The sequence below is a fragment of the Rutidosis leptorrhynchoides genome, chromosome 5 (assembly GCF_046630445.1).
Source record: "Rutidosis leptorrhynchoides isolate AG116_Rl617_1_P2 chromosome 5, CSIRO_AGI_Rlap_v1, whole genome shotgun sequence".
Classification (NCBI taxonomy): domain Eukaryota; kingdom Viridiplantae; phylum Streptophyta; class Magnoliopsida; order Asterales; family Asteraceae; genus Rutidosis; species Rutidosis leptorrhynchoides.
Window position 1 is genome coordinate 107,437,075 of NC_092337.1, and position 14,816 is coordinate 107,451,890.

The window sequence follows — 14,816 nt, forward strand, 5'->3', positions numbered from 1 at the left end:
GGACAGTCTGAGCATACGATACAAATCTTGGAAGATATGCTTCGAGCGTGCGCCCTAGATTGGAAGGGAAATTGGGATAAGTACTTATGTTTTGTGGAATTCGCCTATAATAATAGTTGGCAGGCAAGTGTCGGGATGGCGCCATTTGAGATGCTCTATGGCCGGAAGTGTAGAGCACCAGTTTGTTGGAATGAAATGGGAGAAAAATTGATTGAAGGACCTGAGTTGGTTAGAGTGACTAATGAAAAGGTGGCTATAGTTACGAATCGACTGAAAGAAGAACAAAGCGAGACAGAAAGTGTATGCCGATAAACACCGACGCCCGTTAGAGTTTGTGGTGGGTGATAAGGTGTTTTTAAAGGTGTTACCTTGGAAGGGTATACGACTTTTTAGTTTAAAAGGAAAGCTCAGTCCTCGATATATTAGACCGTTTGAGATATTGGATCGAGTTGATGAAGTATCTTATCGTTTAGCATTACCGCCACAGTTATCTCATGTTCATAATGTATTTCACGTATCTCAGTTGTGGGGTTACAACTATCATCCATTGCACGTGGTGCAATATCCTTTTTCTAAAATTCGAGCTGATCTTTTTTATGTTGAGGAGCCCGAAGCTATTATAGAACGCGAGGAAAGAGTGACTCGTAAAAGCTCCACTCCTTTTGTTAAAGTTCAATGGAAAAATCATTCTGCTAGCGAGGCCACTTGGGAACTCGAGGAAACCATGTGGGCCGATTTTTTTTTGAGGACAATTTTTTTTTTTAAGTAGGTGGAGTTGTAATATCCTATAAAACTAAAACAATATAAAACTCATAACTAGTGTTTATTACTTACAAATTTTGTTAAATCAAAGTAAAATAAATAAATTATATAAGAAAGATACTTAAGTAATAAGTGGTAATAAGTTCTTTGGTAAATTAATTAACATAAAGAACTAGATACATTGTGTAATATCCATAATTAAACTATTATTATTGATACACAGTAAATAAATAAGTATGTAGATGGTAAATGATATTAGGCTAACTTATTATAATAAATCATAATGATAATCGTCATTCATTTTAGACTACTAATGGAAGGTTAAATAAATTAAACTTAAAGGGCTTTAAGAAAGGTCTAAATGATGTTATAAACTATAGTATAATAATAATGAGGGAGCTAGTAGGCAGAGAGTCATCCGTTGAGGGTTAAAGGAAATAAGAACCCATTTTATTTGTGACTTCCTCTTAGTTAAATTAACTAGATTCATATAAATCTCTACACACATATGCTAAAAAAAACTGCCACATCACTATTTCACTACCATATAATATATAGGAGAATCAAAGAGTTGGAAATAGATCAGTCTTGAGTATTGCAAGAATATATACGAACCACGAAGAACTTAAACAACAACATAAAGTCTCATTATGTTAGTCGACAATAACTCGATTTCATTCTAAAGATACACTCTTTTTAATATGTTATTAGGTGTTACTAATCATCATGAGTTCATATATCTGTCCAAAAATAACCGAAACAGTCGTTAAAGTCATCAAAATGCTGATTTTGCGGGCATTTTAATTAATAGTGTCGTCTACTATTAAATCAGGTCCTAAAGATTTATAATATTACTCTACTCCGTATTACGTTTTCAATCTGTTTATATCAAATCACGTAAGAAAGGTTAATAACTTTCTAACTTATAAAAATTAAAGAATCTAAAGGCTGATGATGATGTTGTTTTATAAATGGAAATAGAAAAACAAAGAGGCATAACAATATCATGAGAATTTTAGAAGTTATATTCTCATGTCCCTAGAGAGTCAACAACTTTACAAGTTAAACACACTGAATATTATATTTATGGGTTCACATATTAATATAAATAAACATACATATTAATATGCTATAAGTGATATATATCGTCGTTATTAATTCAAACATGTCATACACTTGTTAGTTAATGATTACATGATTTACAAATTGATAATAAGAGATCAAGTGAAACATAGGAGTAAATAAGCTTCGGTTGATTTAAGGTACGGATATTGTAGGTGGTTCTGGGATCGCTTCGGTAAATCTTTCCTCTCAAAACTTTGATTCGAATTGTGTATAAATATTATTGTATGAAATGCTTATTTGAAAGTATGTTTTGTTTATTAGTCTTTGAATTGGATATATTATATTATCCCCATATTTGATGTACTAACGAGTTGGCTAATCACATATGTAGATTGGGGAATTGTAATACTTTAATATTTGGAAATTGTACCAAAACCGTGTCACTAAAATCCCAATCAAATTAGTCCTGAAATCAGCCCCAAAAGGATGCGAAACAGTCCCGAATCTAGCTGTAATTTCAGCCCTGAAAACAGCCCCGAAAAATGTCAGAAACTTCCCGGTAAAAACGTGTGTGTGTGACGAGTAGTATGGTGATTTGTATTGAGTGTCCCTCATTCCACGTGGCTTTACATGTCTCATTAATTGTCGTTTAAGTTGTTATTCGTAAGGGGCTTAAATATATGTAATGTGACTCATGACAAAAGTTAGACCAAATGGTTGAGTAGACACGTGATTTTAATATAAATAACATGACATATTATAAAACCTTTTAAGTATTGGTCAGAAATAAAATATTTTAGTTCATCGTTATTAATTCTTTTTAAATATATTTTAGAGTCCTCAAATCAATTGCAAAGTATTTGAAAATTTGAAATAATAAGTGGGTTAAAAACGTTTTCATAAAATATGCCTAAGAGTAACCTATCCATGGAGGTCCCATGGGCGCGTTATTGTGACACCGGTAATGTGGCATCGACCGTAGCGGTGTATTTTGTTATATCTACAGCGTCTCTTTTGATTACCCGGATGTTGGTACGAGCACTTTGTTATTATGTATTTGTGATAGGAGGCGTATGGATCGATCCTAGGATTTTGTTTTGACGATGGACGTTTATCGTAGTGTCATACAAAACGTCACCGATATGGATGATTAGTGGAGTAACTACCCTATGATTTCATTTTGGATACTTTGATACATATTTGTTTGACTCTTAGTGCATTATTTTAGGGAATTTGTACAACACTCTTAGTACGTGACTTTGATATTTGGACATATTCGTTATTAAGGATCTATACATATTTGTACGTTCATTTAAAAATAAGTTACTTTGTAAATAAGTTCTTTTGAAATTTTTCTTGCATGTCATACTATACTCAGTCCTTTGTTATATCTTTTCACTGGGCTTTGGCTCAGTCGTATTCTTGTTTTCCTTCTTATACGACAGGTAATCAAGGGGCCGTTGGGAACCAAGGAAGAGTGTAGAGTGGAGTGAACTTAGCACCATTTCCTTAGAGATCTTGTTCCTAGCCTTAGCACTTATGTTGGTTTAGTAGCACTTTTGAATAAGTTTGTAAACTTTGATTTTTGACTATAGATGAATTTTGAATAAGAACAACACACTTTTATCTTTTAAGTTACTTTTTTTATGATTATTGGAACTCGTAAGATTAGGGTCTTTACACTAAGCATTTATGGGGTCCCAATTACAAGCTGGAACGAAGGAACCTTCAAAAAAATCGCTGGGTGGTGGGGTCCAGTACTGGAGACTAGAAACTACTCCATTGACGGGGGCAATCAGAATCTTATTGCAGGGAAGATCCTTATAAAATTAAGGGGTAATCTTTTTTTAAATGAAAAGGAGGAAATAAAATTCAATTCCACCATATCCTATGTGAATGTCATAGAAGATGTCGGTGACACTTTAAATTAGATTCGGATGTTGCAAGTAGTGTTTGGCAAACAGAAAATAGTGATGACAGCATGGTAAACTCGAAGGATGAAGAAATCCCGGATTTTGAAATTCCGGCAATGAATGGTGCTTTTTCGGGCAATATTGGAACCCGAGCGGCAGTGGACGGTCGATCTTCTAGGTGACTCGAAAGGGATGAAAATATTAAAAGTGGCAATAGTGAGGACGCTTCGTGTGATACACTAATCGCATTGTCAAAAGGATATATCTCGATCCAATCAAAATCAACAAGGATATGAAGAATCCACATGTCGCTTTCAACCCACGTAACCCTAGCTTCCATGAACAATCTGGAAACTCCGAAAAGGTAAGCCCCACAAATAAAGTTTTTGATAATGAGCCCATCGAAGCCCAATCACATAATTCATCCGGATCCAAAATAAAAGAAACACATAACCCCTCTAGCCCAACAAATGTAAATTATTCAAGCCCACCCATCGAAGCCCAATCAACCAATTCGCCTAGATTCAACCCCTCCAGCCCAACAAATGTAAATTTTTCAAGCCCAGCTAAGGTTCACGATTCCTTTCAAAATACCCCTAATTTTGAATCTTCTCCTTCCCCCACATCGGAACCTGATGTTATGCAAGGTGTATACGAAATAGTTATATTTTTATTACGAAATACTATTGAATACGATACAATTTTACACAAGTTATTTATTTATTTATAGAATAGATATACCTAAACCTTGCTACAACACTTATAGGCAGTGTACCTAATCGTAGAGTAGTGTAGTTTTTAGTAAGTCCGGTTCGTTCCGCAGGGAGCTAGCCAAGTTTAACGCTATATTTATTTTAAACTATATTTGTATAAATATATATATATATATAAATAATATTTTTATTGTTATAAAAGGGGGTTTTTACCGTTTAGTGACCGGTTTGTCAATTTTATGTCTTAAGTCACAATTAAAACCTAATGTAAAATATTAAAAATAAATATAACTTAATTTAAATCGTAAAGTAAATGACGATAATAAAAGTGCGATAATTTAAAGTGCGATAAATAAAGTGACGATAAATAAAATTGCGTTAATTAAAAGTACGATGAGATATAAAATAAAGGAATTATGCTGATTTAAACTTCCGTAATCATGATGTTTGACGTATTGATTTTAATTTATTACCATGGGTTAATTGTCCTTTGTCCTGGATTATTCGATATGTCCATCTGGTTTTTGTCCAAACAGTCCATCAGTCATAAATATAAAGTGCGAGTGTCCTCGTCAAATTATCCTTATACCCGAAGTCAAATATTCCAACTAATTGGGGACTTAAACTGTAATAAAGTTTTAATACATTGTTAATGATTACACCAGGTTATCGACTGTGGGCATTCCAAGGTTTTAATACTTTATTAACAATTACATCAAGTGTCCTTGTATGTAATCCACCCCTATTTTAATGAGTCCATTGACTATTATTCCATCCCCGTGTCCGGTTAAATGAACGATTATTAGTATTTATAAATATCCCGTCCATCGTATCCGATCGAGTATATGTGGTTATTTATAATTAACTCAAATTGTAAATCTCTATATTAAATTAACGAACTATCATTCAGTTAAACAAATATAAAGCCCATTAATAGCCCATAGTCCAATTTCCATAAAGTGTCAGTCTTTTGTCCAAACTCCAATTATGGTACAAAGCCCAATAACCCCATCTTTAATATTTAGTCCAACATCACGATTACTTCAATTTAAATAAGCATAATAATAACTTAGCTACGAGACATTAATTTAAAAAGGTTGAACATAACTTACAATGAGTATTAATCGCGTAGTGTTACACTGACAAAATTTTGACTTACAAACTTAAAACATTCGCCACTATAACCTTATTATTATTAACTTAAAATTAAAAATAAATTTAAAATTAAAATTATAAATATATATTGAGAGAGTAAGAGATCAGTGAATGAACAGTGTACATAATTCGGCAGAAAATGTTGCAATTTGTAGAACTTGACCTCACTTTAGCTGCCATGCGATTGCATGGATTTTTTGCTTCCAAGCCATGCGATCACATGGCCCCCTGGGACAGCTCACATATCTTTGTTTGCTAGCTTGCCAACGGGTTTTATTTTAATATATAAATATAATATATATATAATTTATAGAATTATTTATATATTATATTATATTCATGTGCATAGTTGACTTGTAATTTTAGGCCCGTTGCGTCGCGCATTGATAGTTGGTTCATGTCCCGGTTCCGGATTTTCGAACGTCCTTGCGTACGATTTAATTTCTTGTACTTTACGTTTTGCGGCTTGTACTCTTGTAATTTTGAGACGTTTCTCATCAATAAATTGAACCTCTTGGATTGTACTTTGTACTTTTTAGCGTTTTGGTCATTTGCATCTTCAATTCGACGAATCTGTCTTTTGTCTTCACCTTTTAATATTTAAACGAATATCACTTGTAAATAGAACAATTACACTAAAAGCTTGTCTTTCTTGAAGGATAATGCTATGAAATATATGTTCGTTTTTTGCATTATCAAATATTCCCACACTTAAGCATTGCTTGTCCTCAAGCAATATAGAACTTTGAATAAAAACATACTTGAATCACTTCTTTATTCTTCACACTTTGTACATCAGTGATTTCTATACGGCGGTATGAACAATGATAGTAACGTTGTGGTTTACAGTCCCACATGACTATGAAAATTTAGATCCTTTAAGGAAATTGGATCTTTATGAAAACTTTTGATCTTTTGAAAATTCAATCTAGCTTTTACCCTAGATAAGTTTTCCGGAATAACCCTTCACCGGTGTTTACAAAATGTTTGTGGGTTTTGTGGGTTTCAGATTTGAAAATTTTAGCTTAAAACTTGCGGTTTTATGTCACCCACTTGCTAACCTTGTATTAGGAAAGCAACACATCCAGTTTACTTGCTCCGTATATTACCTTTCGGTAAACGACCGTCCGGTTGTAAAGGAAAGCGTTGAACAAGCAACTGTTTAAGGCAATGTCTAATGACATGCTTTTGATTATAGTCTATATCATGTCAGATGCAATTACTATCCTTTGTAGGAGCAATAGTAAAGATAACCCTATAGTTTTTCGGTCTGGCACAAGGTCCTGTCTTTGACCATGCTATGCAACCACCGTTCTTACGGTTGACACCCGATTTGGTTCAGGTGACCTAATGAATTCCAGGTGAATTCCTAGGAATTTACGTTCAATGGTAATGAACGTATTGAAAATAGGGTTTTCAGAAAACAAATCGGTTTGTAATTTGATCAAAATATTTTCTCGTTCAAGCTCGAGTTTAGATATCATTGAATTCCATGAGTTTATAATTCTCAATCTTTAAGGTCAATCTCAAGGATTGAGTAATATCAGTCTTAAAAGCTGATTTTTGATCTTTAAGGAGATTATCCTTTCTGGGGATCTGATTTATTAGTCTTATAAGCTAATTTGCACGGTGCCCCCCATTGTACGAGACAGATCCTCTCATGGTTAGGATAAGTCTGACCACTTGGCAACCCTGTTTGATGCTGAGGTCCGTGGATTTTCAGCTGATTTTCGAGAAAACTTTTCAAGGTTTTTCGTAGACTCTACAACTGGTCTGGACGACAACTTCCTGACCTAAATCAAGAAGCGCCTGTCTTTTTCTCGAAAGACTTTACTTCTTTTTAAATTCTATTTATATTATAATAAACTGGGTAAAACTTGATTAAAATCGTCCAAAACAAAAGTATCTTCAATTATTTGTACAAAAATATGTGATATATGTTCTAAATAACTTGATAAATTTTTCTCACACTTGGCTTTTATTTTCCTTTCTTTGCCTTTTTATTCTCCTCTATTCCATTTTAAATGAATTCAAGCATTTTGGGTTATTTCTCAATTTATGTCCTTTCCGAGGTAATAATAATTTCGGTGTTAACACCTAGTTTTATCGTTCATAAATATGTATAAACATGATTTTGAAATCATTTATTTGAAATTTTTTTAAAAATTTTACTAGAATTGGGTAGTCAGTATATAAGGCTTTGGCTGTTCTTCATTATCAGAGAGCACTAGATTCTAATACAACTACTGCGTTACTAGTATTTTTAATAGTAACCAAGTGTTTAAATTAAAATTTTAAAACCCGAAAGAATTTAACCCCTTCCCACACTTAAGATCTTACAATGCCCTCATTTGCAAGAAATTAGTAACAATTTAACTTATTGAGGGTGATTAGCGTAAAAAGATGATTAAAATTTTACCAAAGTTTCCAAACATATTGTTGTATGCTTTGAATGATAAATGGACTTCATTTGTTCATTCCGTCTGTTGTTATTTCACATATATTTTGCATTTTGTCATCAAAATTAATAGCTTTTGCTGAACTTAATGCCAGTCTTTGAAAATGCGATGTTCTACCCTGTTTTGTACAATTGACAATATACAAATATACAAATATAAACATGCATGATAATTTGAAATGGGACTTAATATCTCACTTTCAAATCAAATATGAAATATTAGTACAAAATAATAAAAATGTGAAAATTTTCATAAAAGTATCACAATATTATATGTTTAAACATAAGTAGATAAAAACAATAAAAATATAGAAATCACCAACGGAACTATATCAATCTGGATAGGGGTTCCAGTTCATGTCATCGCTCGGGTTCCATGGTTGGTGATAGGTGTCCTGATAGGCTTGGTTAGGGTCGTACAAGGTAAAGGGTGGTTGCATATCGGGCTGATGTGGCGGATAGTAAGCAGGTCGAGTCGGGACGTAGTTATGCGGTACCTGATATGATAGATGGCTCATGATCTGATGCTGATGGTAGTGCCTTGCAGGCGTCGCCTGGAATTCTCGTACACATTCTCGGTGTGCCACTGCTCATACTGACGATGTCTAGCCTCGTTAGTCATTTCTACCTCATCTATACGCTGGAAAACGTTAGTAGCACTATCCCTAATGACATCCCTAATATCATCCGCTTCCTCCATCTCCTCATCCGAACCCCTCTCTACCTGTAGATGGCGGCCCTGATATGGTATTGCCAGATTGCGTCTCCTAGTCAATACCTTTGCACCTTGATAGACTTGCAAACCTAAAGTCTCGTCTTGTTCCCTAACCACCATCATTGGACCCCCTTGTTCCCTATCTACACCTAAATACTCTCCAATGAGAGTAACAAAAATACCTCCTCCTATTATTCCCCCGTCCTGTATACCTTCCGCCATTTTGGACAGATAAAAACCAACACATTAGGGGATATTAACAAAGCCTCTAGTGTCTCGAATGCACTTAAGGTAAAATAAATCGTGTAAGGTCATTTTCTCCTTATTGTTACCTCTTTGTTTAATCGAGTTTGCTAAGAATCTATGTATTATACGAAGCTCGGCTTTATTAATATCTAAATAGGAGTGTCTTCATCCCCGCGTAAACACATTAAAATTTGACATACGCCTCCAGATGGCATAAGCATCAAAATTTCTATCTACCCTCTCACCATGATAAATCAAATTTGTACAATCAGGTGATAGTAATTCAGCGGGAGTGCAAATCTGTAAAGCCATGGCCATGTCCAGCATGGACATCCTGTACATCCTACGACCAAGTAAAAATCTAAGAAAACTCTTATCGTCTAACCTATCTACATCCTTATTTAAGGCTATAGTACTCATTAGCTCAACACACCACTCTTTATATACATGCCTACGAGTGGTAAATAAACGTTCCCAATCGGAAAAAGAAGAGCTGCCATACCTTTGGAATAGATGCTGCCTAACTGGGTTAGCTAGGTGGACCCTTTCCAAAGGCTCCCGATCTATTACCCTTTGTACTTCTACATTTTTGGTCCAAAGCTTAAATTTGTTACTTTGGTACGTCGGGTAATCTCTCCAACTTCTATCAAATCTTAAATTTGGATGCAACTGTTCTTCATAAATTGTTGGGTGTTCTATTATATGGTAAACGGGAAATACTACGTAGGCAATAAAAAATTATGGTTCGGGTTCATAGTATGGCACGTGTTGATCATAATGTTGTTGTTGTTCAGGTTGTTGTTCTGGTTCGTGATATTGCTTCTCTGGCTGTGGTTCCGGATTAGGTTGCCTAGACGATGATGCACCGTCCGTATCTGTATTTCTCTTCTTTGAAAAACTTCTGAACAAACGTATGATTAGAGCGGATTATAGCAAGAAAATTGGTGAATTTTGGTGAAAAAATGATGATTTTAGAGAGGATTTGGGAGGGTTTTCATGTGTTTGTGTGTGTGTATTGTGAAGACAGAGAACCAGCTCGTTGGCTTTTGTTTCTGCCCAGATTTTTTCCTCCATGCGATCGCATGGATCTGTAGGGTATATCCCATGCGATCGCATGGGGTCCTGACTTTTTTTTTTTACTTAGTTTAAAACCTTTGACTTATAAAAACAAAAATGAAATAAATTTAAAATTTTGTTTCCTTTTATATTGAGGGCATTTCGGTACGTTGACCTAGTTCGTCCCTCGACAAAATTTTATAAATTTATCTTTTTAAAGCGTTGTTTTAAAAGCTAAGATTTTTGGATTTTTTAATATTTTTGGCATACTTTAGATCGTTAAAATTAAAAATAATGATAATAAAATTTCTCGTCCCGCCTTCGGGTAAAGCAATTTCGGTTCAACGACCTAGTCTTCAACTCACGACGAATTTTAAAATTCATATTTTTAACTTAATGAAATAAAGTAGATTTTTGTTTTTAAATTCACACCAAATTTAAAATGCATAAAATTAAAAATTCATATAAATATCTTTAATATTTTTATACATTAATTTTACAAACTTTCATTTAAAAAATTATAATTATATAATAGTTTTAAAAATTTACAATAATAATTTAATATTTATATATTAATTTTAAAAACAAGGTAAAAATAAAAATCTTTTTGGTCTTTTATCCCACTTTAATCAATCAAATATTATCAAAAATATACGCCCCTCTTTTGGATAAAGTAATTTCGGCTATATTACCTAGTTTTACTCCTGACGAATTTTTGAAATATTTTGGATTGATTGATTAAAGATATTTATACCTTATAAATAAACGGTAAATTTCGCAGTGATGTAATAAATTTTTGTATGATATCAATAATTTCGGTTTCGCATACCTAATTTTATTGAATATCAATTTAATACTTTATAGCGAACGATTCAGCGTTTATTATCAAAAGGTTAAAAGCAATAAATAAAAACAAATGAAAACTGTACATACCTACCTGTGAGATAGAATTCTCAGAGACCTGCTTTATCCAACTCATAGGAGAGTCGTGTGATTTGATTTTCCATAGTTACATAAGCGTAACCTCGATTCTTCAATAACTTTTCTTCTAAACATATGAACGGTCCTTCTCTGCATAGAGTAACAAATTCAGTATTTGAATATGTTTGATTGTTCGAACATTTACCTTCGTGTGACCATTTTCCACATTTATGACATCTTTCAAGGTGTCGTGCTCTTATTTTTGTTGCGGATTTTGATTTTCCTTTATCAAAATGTATCTTATTATGATTGTTCCTGAGTTCTCTCCTTACTTCGTCCATTTTTCCTCTTATGAATGATACCAGTTCACTCGGAAAGATGTTATTATTACGTTTAGTAATCAAAGCGTGTAGTAGTAGACCATGGTTCAGATCAAAGGAATTCTTCATCTCGTAAAACCTAAAAAAAATAAAAATTCAGAATGGAGGGAGAAGACTAGTTCTTTAGGGTCTGCTAGGGAAAGACCATTCGGATTCCATTTTCGAGAACTACACGAAAACAGAACATCTAACTCTAACAGAAATTCATATTATCCTTAAAAGATTCGAACCTTCCCACACTTAGTTAGCTGTGGTGTCGAAATTGTGATTAACTTCATCTTCAACTTTCATTGGATTATCTATGTAATGTTTAACTCTGTGACCATTAACTTTAAATTCACCCATATTTGAATTTATTAATTCTACTGTTCCGTATAGGAAAACTCTTTTGACTATGAATGGTCCAGACCATCTAGATTTCAATTTTCTAGGAAATAGCTTGAATCGTGAATTGAAAAGAAGGACTCTATCTCCTTCCTTAAATTCTTTTGAACTTCTGATTCTTTTATCATGCCATTTCTTCGTTCTTTCCTTATAGATTAACGAATTTTCGTATGCTTCATGTCTTAATTCTTCTAATTCGTTTAGTTGACTTAATCGTAGACGTCCGGCTTCATACAAATCAAGATTACATGTCTTCAAAGCCCAAAATGCTTTGTGCTCAATTTCGATTGGAAGGTGATATGCTTTTTCGTAAACGAGTCTAAAAGGTGTGGTGCCAATTGGAGTTTTATAGGCTGTTCTAAAAGCCTAGAGTGCATCCTCCAATTTCATGGACCATTCCTTCGGATTTGATCCTATGGTTTTTTCTAGAATACGTTTTAATACTCGGTTGGTATTTTCAACTTGTCCACTTGTTTGTGGATGATAAGCGGTTGAGATTTTATGAGTTACTCCATATCTTTTGAGAACTTTCTCAAGTTGATTATTACAAAAATGAGTACCCCGATCACTTATTAAAGCTTTCAGTGTTCCAAACCTAGCAAAAAGACGTTTTAAGAAGTTGACTATAACTCGTGCATCGTTAGTTGGGAGAGCTTGTGCTTCCGCCCATTTTGATACATAATTAATAGCAACAAGAATGTAGAGATTATTATGAGATTTTGAAAATGGACCCATAAAATCAATACCCCAAATGTCAAATACTTCACATACTTGAATGACATTTTGTGGCATTTCATCACGTTGACTTATTTTTTTGGCCCTTTGACAAGCATCACAGGATTTACAAAGAAGGTGTGCGTCTTTGAAAATTGTAGGCCAATAGAATCCAGCGTCGTAAACTTTTCTTGCTGTAAGTTGAGGCCCATAATGCTATCTTGTTGGTCCTGTGTGATAATGGTTTAAGATTTACTAGCTTCATCCCTGAATACGCATCGGCGTATTATTCCATCGGGACAACTTTTAAACAAATGTGGATCTTCCCAAAAATAGTGTTTTACATCACTAAAGAATTTCTTTCGTTTTTGGTACGACAACCCTTTTTCAAGGAATCCACATAAAAAGTAGTTTGCATAGTCTGCAAACTATGGAATTTCATTATAATCGATCTTCAAAAGATATTCATCAGGAAAGTTATCTTGTATGGCCAATTCATTTAGAACTTCTAATTCGGGATTTTCAAGACGAGAAAGATGATCAGCGGCGAGATTTTCTGCTCCCTTTTTGTCTTGGATCTCAATATCGAACTCTTGTAAGAGTAAGATCCAATGGATTAATCGTGGTTTAGCATCTTGTTTTGAAAATAAGTATCTAAGAGCAGAATGATCAGTATAGACCACCGTTTTAGCTAGAACGAGATATGAACGAAATTTGTCAAAAGCAAAGACAATAGCAAGGAGTTCTTTTTCAGTAGTTATGTAATTCGTTTATGCTCCTTGTAACATCTTACTAGCGTAATAAATAGGTTGAAATCGTTTTTCAATCCTTTGTCCTAAAACGGCTCCCATTGCAAAATCACTTGCATCGCACATGAGTTCAAATGGTAGATTTCAATTTGGAGTTATCATGATCGGCGCATTAGTGAGTTTTTCTTTAAGAATATTAAAAGATTTGATGCATTCATCCGAAAAGATGAATGGAGCATCCTTTTCTAGGAGTTTATTCATAGGAGTGGAAATTTTAGAAAAATCTTTTATGAAACGTCGGTAAAAACCGGCATGCCCTAGAAAAGTCCTAACTCCTCTAACATTGGTGGGATGTGGAAGTTTAGCAATTACATCTACTTTAGCTCTATCCACTTCAATTCCTTCCTTTGAAATTTTGTGACTAAGAACGATGCCTTCTCTAACCATGAAATGGCATTTCTCCCAATTAAGAACTAGATTTGATTACTCGCATCTAATAAGCATTCGTTCAAGATTAACTAGACATGATTCAAAAGTATCACCGAAGACTGAAAAGTCATCCATGAAAACTTCCATTCATTCTTCTATCATGTCGTGAAAAATCGCCATCATACACCTTTGAAAGGTTGCAGGGGCGTTGCAAAGTCAAAATGGCATGCGTTTGTAAGCAAAAGTACCATAAGGGCACGTAAATGTGGTTTTCTCTTGGTCCTCAGGTGCGATTGGAATTTGAAAGTATCCGGAGAAACCGTCAAGAAAACAATAGTAACTATTTCCGGCTAACCTTTCCAACATTTGATCAATGAAAGGTAAGGGAAAGTGATCTTTTCTGGTGGCGTCATTTAATTTTCTATAATCAATACAGACACGCCATCCTGTTACACTCCTAGTAGGAATAAGCTCATTTTTTTCATTTGTGATGACAGTCATGCCACCCTTCTTAGGTACGCATTGAACTGGGCTTACCCATGGACTATCAGAGATTGGATAAATTAAACCTGCATCTAGCAGTTTAATAATTTCTTTTCTTAACAACTCTTGCATATTAGGATTTAGTCTTCTTTGGCGTTGCACATAGGTTTTATGACCTTCTTCCATAAGGATTTTATGTGTGCAATACGAAGGACTTATGCCTTTAATGTCATGAATCTTCCATGCAATAGCTGGTTTATGAGCTTTTAGCATAGAAATGAGTTGAGATTTTTCATTTTCCGTAAGAGAAGACGATATTATTACAGGTAATTCAGATTCACCATGTGAATAAGCATATTCCAAATGGTTTGGAAGTGGCTTTAACTCTAATATCGGTGGTTCTTCTATCGATGATTTGTATTGATATTTGTCTTCCTCTTTTAGCATTTGAAGTTCTTCTGTTACTGGTTTATATTCATTAGCCATAAGTGTATCTAACATTTCAGCTTCATCAATTGGTTCAGTTCCTTCTCCTAAAGAACATTCTCCCGTTCCTTGTAATTCTGAAAATTCTTCCAACAATTCTGCATGTGAATCTATAGTTTGAATGTAATAACATGTATCATCTGCAGATTGTGGTTGTTGCATGGCTCTATCAACAGAAAAGGTGACA